This window comes from Marmota marmota, unplaced genomic scaffold, assembly GCF_001458135.2.
Source record: "Marmota marmota marmota unplaced genomic scaffold, marMar, whole genome shotgun sequence".
NCBI classification, from domain to species: Eukaryota; Metazoa; Chordata; class Mammalia; order Rodentia; family Sciuridae; genus Marmota; species Marmota marmota.
In genome coordinates, this window is record NW_026000079.1 from 1927863 (window position 1) to 1934103 (window position 6241).

Genomic DNA, 6241 nt, shown 5'->3' on the forward strand with positions numbered 1-6241 from the left:
GGCCAAGGGCAGAGGCTCCTGGCAGGCGTGAGATCTGGGCCGGGCGCTGTCGGACCTGCGGGTCTGGGTTGGCTGGTGCAGATGCGGCGCTCCCGCGAACACTGAGTCACCGGCGCCCGGGCCAGGGCTCTAATAGGTCCTCCCCACAGGGGGCGGGTCTACCGCTCTTAAAGGGCAATCTACCTACCCACAGAGGCGGGGGCGGGAATGGTGAGGAGGGGCACGAATCGCCGGGCTGTGGCAGAGTCGGGCTCCACCCTCTCCAGAGCGCCTGGTCTGCCTGGGGCTCGCAGTCTTGGTTACTGCCTGCTCAGCGATCTCACTTCTAAGCTTGCCCCCCACTGCCTCAGGCCTTCAGGGGTAGAGGGCAGAGCCAAGGGACGAGAGTGGGTGGGCAAAGGGCAGCGGTGTCGAGGAGGGGAAGCGGGTGCAAAGCAAGGGAGGGGCCAGGCAGGGAGAGGGAGCGAGAAAGTGGGGGTAGGGCTGAAGCTGGTGCCCGTCGAAGTGACTCACTCACTCTTCCTCCACTGGCTCCCCTTGTAACTTGTACTCCCAGTAGTAATAGTGAGTCACCTCTACCCCCCCTCCTCATGTGGGCTGCCCATTCAAAGATGCATCTCAGTATGCCAGAGATGGGTTGGTGGGGGGAAGAAATGCCTGGGTTCCTTGGGGTGCAGCGAAGTTCTGGAACCTCTCAGTTGCTTTATGCCCTCAGTTTTGGGACAGAGGTCTGAGGCCCCCCATTTTTCATATGGTCTGCCCCTATTTATCTGCCTTAAACACTGGGTCTAAGACCCAAGCAAAAAACCTCAGCGTCCCCAGCTCCCAGAGAAAGCCAAGAATAGGACCCAGAGCCGACTCAGAGCCTCACTGCTGGAGGCTGAGGCAGGATTGGGAGTTCAAAGTCAGCCTCAACAACTTAGCAGGGCCCTAAGAAGCTTAGTGAAACACAGTCTCAATAAACATAAGAATGGCTGGGGGTGTGACTTAGTGGTTAAGAGCCCTCGGTACCAAAAATAAATAAATTAATTAAATAATATGACCCAGGAGCTGTCCCCTTCCACCTCCTGCCCAATTCCTTTGAACCCAGGCAGTTGGAAAAAGAGGCTTAGTAGGTGCCTCCCCCATCAGGCCCTTTCTGCTGCTGACCCCACCCAGCCAACTCCAGCACTGTACTTATTTTTTTCCAGGACTGTACTTATTTTAATGGATAATTTAAAACAGATACCAGAGCTGTGTGTGCATTCATCACGTTGCCAGGACACCAGGTCCCAGATTTTTGTGGTTCCCAGCGGGGCCCGAAAGGGGGAGCAGGACTGGAGGTTGGACAGGCGATACTGAGTCTCCATCTTAGCTCCAGCTAGAAAAAAGAGTAGTTAGGGTCAGGAACAGAAAACACCAACAGGCCCTGTTGGCTACAAAGGCCACCACCACACTGATCTCCACATTCCTCTCTGGCCAGGTCAACCAGCTCTGGAGAAGAGTCATGCCAGGCCCTTTCACAAACCAGAACCACTCAGACCCCCAGGTTCCCTGTCCCAGGCTCTGGAGCCTCCATCCTCAGCTCTCACCAAAGACCCCTTTGATCTCTCCTCCTCTAATTCTGGCCCTGGCCACATCAACCAAGGCATCCTCTCTAAGAGGTGATAGTGCTGAGGTTCCAGGGCCTATCCATCTTTAGTCCTGCCCCAATGCTCACCTCACTTTCTGGTGAGGAACCTGGGGGATTAGATTATGTTGCTAACCCCCACAGCTCAAGGTATCAGAGCTTTTCAGTACACAAGCAAAGTAGGGCTGGATGGGTCCTCAGTTCTGGGTTCTGGACCAGGCCTCCAAATGGACCAGGGATTGCTGAGGGATTAAGGCAAGGACTTTTAAGTATTCAGGAGGGGACCTTGAGAGGTGATGCTTAGGTGGGGGTGTCTGGGCAGTATGGTGAGAGCCCACAACGAGGGGACCCAAGATGTGGCTCCCTCTCCCAGGAGCTCTCTCTCCCAGGGTGTGGCACCTACCCTCAGCTTCCCAAGCAAAACAAAAAGGCTTGTTCTGTTTCTCCCCTTTCTCTTCCCCCAACCAGAAGAAGAGGTGGGAGGGCTGAGGGCAAACCAGTGAAACGTGAGGGACGGGGTTTGCGCTGTTCCCACTGTCTCAGCCCCCACCCTGGCACTGAGCCCCCCTCCCCGCCTGCCTGGCCTGGCTTCCCCTCCTGGCTGAGGAAGCAAAACCACACTTAACCCTTCCTATCCTAGACTTTGTCATCTTTGGGGAAAAGGTGCAGGAGAAAGGAATAGGATTTTCACCTTGAATTTCACTCTGAACTCTTTCCAAAGGATTTCAACTGCCACCACCACCACCAAAGTGGCACCTATCCTAAATCTGAGCTTTAGAGGGGCCCAAAAGGGGGAGCAGGACTGGAGGTTTTAGGGGGGCTCCTTATCTTGAATATTCTATTCAAACTCTGGATCCCAAATGCCACGAGTCTATTCTCCCTGTGCCAGGGCATGGATCACTACTACCAAAGGAAGCAAGAGAGAGTAGGGGAGGCCAGGTCTAGAGAATCTGGGCCTCCTTGGGCTGGGGTTGGGGGATTGTGACAGGGTGGTAACCAGGTTCCAATCCTGTCTTTCAGTTGATGTGTGACACTAGATCTGCAACTGAATTCTCTGGATCTCAGCTTCCTCCTCTGTAACATGGGCACAGTGGCTACCAACCACATGGAGATTGAGCTCTGGGGGGTGCACACCACCACGCCATGGCATAAAATGTTCTTTTTGCTCTCAAGGAAGCCTCCCACTGGTAGAGGAGACAGAGAGAGAAGCAAAGCCAAAAAGTACAGTGGTTAAAGAGCAGCACAGTGGGTTGGGGTTGTAGCTCAATGGTAGAGTGTTTGCCCAGCCAGAGCAGGGCCTTGGTTTCAAACCCGAACACTGGGGGTGGGGCGGGGGCGGGGAGGGTGGGGGACAGCATGGAACTCTAAACTGGGTAATGAATCCCAGAAATCTGGAAGCTGGAGCATTTAATGAGTAAAATTAGAATACAGGGGCTGGGGACGTGGCACAGTGGTAGAGTTCTTGTCTAGTATGTGAGAGGCCCTGGGTTCCATACCTACTACTGCAAAAAGAAAAAAAAAAAAAAAAGAAAGAAAGAAAGAAAATAAAAGAGAAAAAAAGATAGGGGGCTAAGGCCAGGTTCAATGATGCACATCTGCAATCCCACCTATTTTGGAGGCTGAGGCAAAGGGATCATGAGTTCGAGGTCAGCCTGGGCAACACAGCAAAATCCCATTAAAAAAAAAAAAAAAGTTGGACTGAGGATATAGTCCAGTGATAGAATACCCGCCTAGTGTTTGCGGAGCCCTGGATTTCATCCCCAGCTCCATAAAACAACAACAACAAAAAAAAAAAAAAAAAAAAAAAAACTTAAAAAACATCTCTACACATATGGAGCTGGCATTTCAAGGGAAAAAAGATAGTCACTAACCAAAGTGAGCTATGCATGGTGGCACACCTGTAATTCCCAGCACCTCAGGAGGCTGAGGCAGGAGGATTGTGAATTCAAAGCCAGCCTCAGCAACTTAGTAGGTCCTAAGCAGCTCATTGAGACCCTGTTGCCAAATAAAATATGAAAAAGGACTGGGGATGTGGTTCTGTGTTTGATGTTCAACTGACGATACCAAAGAGAGAGAGAGAAAATTATAGGTAAAGGTATAAGGGCTGGGGGGGCTGGGGTTGTGGCTCAGCAGTAGAGTGCTTGCCTAGCATATGTGAGGCGCTGGGTTCAATCCTCAGCACCACATAAAAATAAATAAATGAAATAAAGGTATATACACATATATCAGAGCACTAATCTCAGGATATATAAAGAACTCAAAAAACTTAATACCAAAAAAACAAACAACCCAATCAATAAATGGGCTAAGGAACTAAACAGACACTTCTCAGAAGAGGATATATAAGTGATCAACAAATGTATAAAAAAGTGTTCAACATCTTTAGTATTTAGAGAAATGCAAATCAAAACTACACTAAAATTTCATCTCACCCCAGTCAAGAATGGAAGCAATAATAGGTGTGGAGAGGATGTGGAGAAAAAGGTACACTCATACATTGCTGGTAGGACTGCAAATTGGTGCAATCACTTTGGAAAGCAGTGTGGAGATTCTTCACAAAACTTGGAATAGAACCACCATTTGACCCAGCTATCCTGTCTATATCCAAAGGACTTAAAATTAGCATACTATAGTGACACAATGTTTATAGCAGCTGAATTCACAATAGCTAAACTGTGGAACCAATCAAGATGCCCATAAACAGATGAATGGATAAAGAAACTGTGGTATATATACACAATGGAATATTATTCAGCACTAAAAGAGAATAAAATTATGGCATTCGCAGGTAATTGGATGGAGTTGGAGAATATTGTGCTAAACAAAGTAAGCCAATCCCAAAAAAACTAAAGGCCAAATGTTTTCTCTGATTAGTGGGTGCTGATCTCTGATGGTGGGGGGCATGGGAAAATGGATGAATTTTGGACTGGGCAAAGGGGAGGCTGGGAGGGGCTATGGGGATAGGAAAGATGGTGGAATGAGATGGACATTGTTACCCTAGGTATACGTATGATTGCATGAATGATGAGTCTCTCTACCAGGTACAACCAGAGAATTGAAATGTTGTGCTCTATTTGTGTACAATGAATTGAAATGCATTCTGCTGTCATGTATAACTAAGTAGAATAAATAAATAAAGATATTTTTAAAAATCCCCAAAGCTTAAAGCAAAAAAAGACATAAGTGCTATGAGAATAAAAATAAAAAGCAGGACAATGCTTTATCGATAATTTACACTTTTCTAGTCTTTACAGTTTGGGGTCCACAAAACAACCTTGTGGGTTGGCAGTTGTTTCCCTACTTTACAGGCGAGGCTGACTTTCCCCAAACCAAACAGTAAGTAACAGGTGGAGCTCAGAATGGACCAGGCAGCCTGGTTCAAGTCCAGGATGTGCTGCACTATCTACTGCCACTTTGGCTGGACGCGTGGGAGGTGAGCCATGGCCTGAGGCCGGGAGGAAGTCTGTGCAGAGGTGCCAAAGTGGAAAAGTGCTAAGAGTGCAGTCTGACCTGGAGGAGAGCAGGCAGCCTCCAGAGGTGAGGCTGGAAAGTGTGGGCAGAGATAGGAGGGGAGAAGTGGGCGGCAGAGGTAGAGACCTGGTGCTGGCATGGTGTCTGAGCAGAGGATTCTAGCTGCTTGATAGAGCTTGAGATTCAGGGAAAAGGGAAGCATGAAGACCAGTGGAAACAGAGACCACCGCCAGCAGGAATGCCACTTGCCTACTGTCCCAGCTACTCAGGAGGCTAAATCAGCAGGATTGCTTTAGAGTCAGGAAGTTCCAGGCCAGCCTGGTAACACAGCAAGGCCTCATCCAGCCTGTTATCCCAGCCTGTTATCCCAGGCTGAGGCAGGAGGATCCCAAGTTCGAAGCCCACCTGGGCAACTTAGTGAGATCCTCTCTCAAATAAAAAAAGGTTTGGAGCTGTAACTCAGTGGTACATCGCTCTGGCTTCAACACTCAGTATCACAAAACAAACCCTCAGCCCAGCATTGTGGATCGTGCCTGTAATCCCAGCAATTTAGGAAGCTGAGAGAGGAGGATCACAATTTCGAGGCCAGCCTCAGCAACCTAGCTGGCTCTGAGCAGCTTGGTCCTGACCCATTCATTGAGGCCCTGTCTCAAATTACAAAAAATAAAAAGGGCTGGGGAGGTAGCTCAGTGGTAAAGTGCCTCTGGGTTCAATCTCTATACCAAAAACAAGAAACAAAAACCCTCATCTGGAAAAAAAAAAAAAATCAGAGGCACTGACCTTGTCAAGAGACAAGCCAAACTGGGGTGAGGTGGGTTCAGCAGAAGAATGCAACCAGGAGGGAGGTATTCCAGAGGCACAGTAATAAGGATTAATGTAGGAAATATTTATGGGATATGTACTATTATGAGGCACTAAGCATATGTATTATCTCTTTGAAGACATAAGATAGGTCTACAAGGTAGACACTATTATTAGCCCTATTTTACAGATGCAGAAACTGAAGTCCAGGGATGTTAAATTATTCTTGTGAGGCTGAGTTTCCTTGGCATTACAGACATTTCAGGACCAACAGTTCTTTGTTGGGGGAGAGGTTGTGTATAATACTAGATATTTTGTAGCCTTCCTGACTTCTACCCTCTAAATGCCATTAGCACCTCT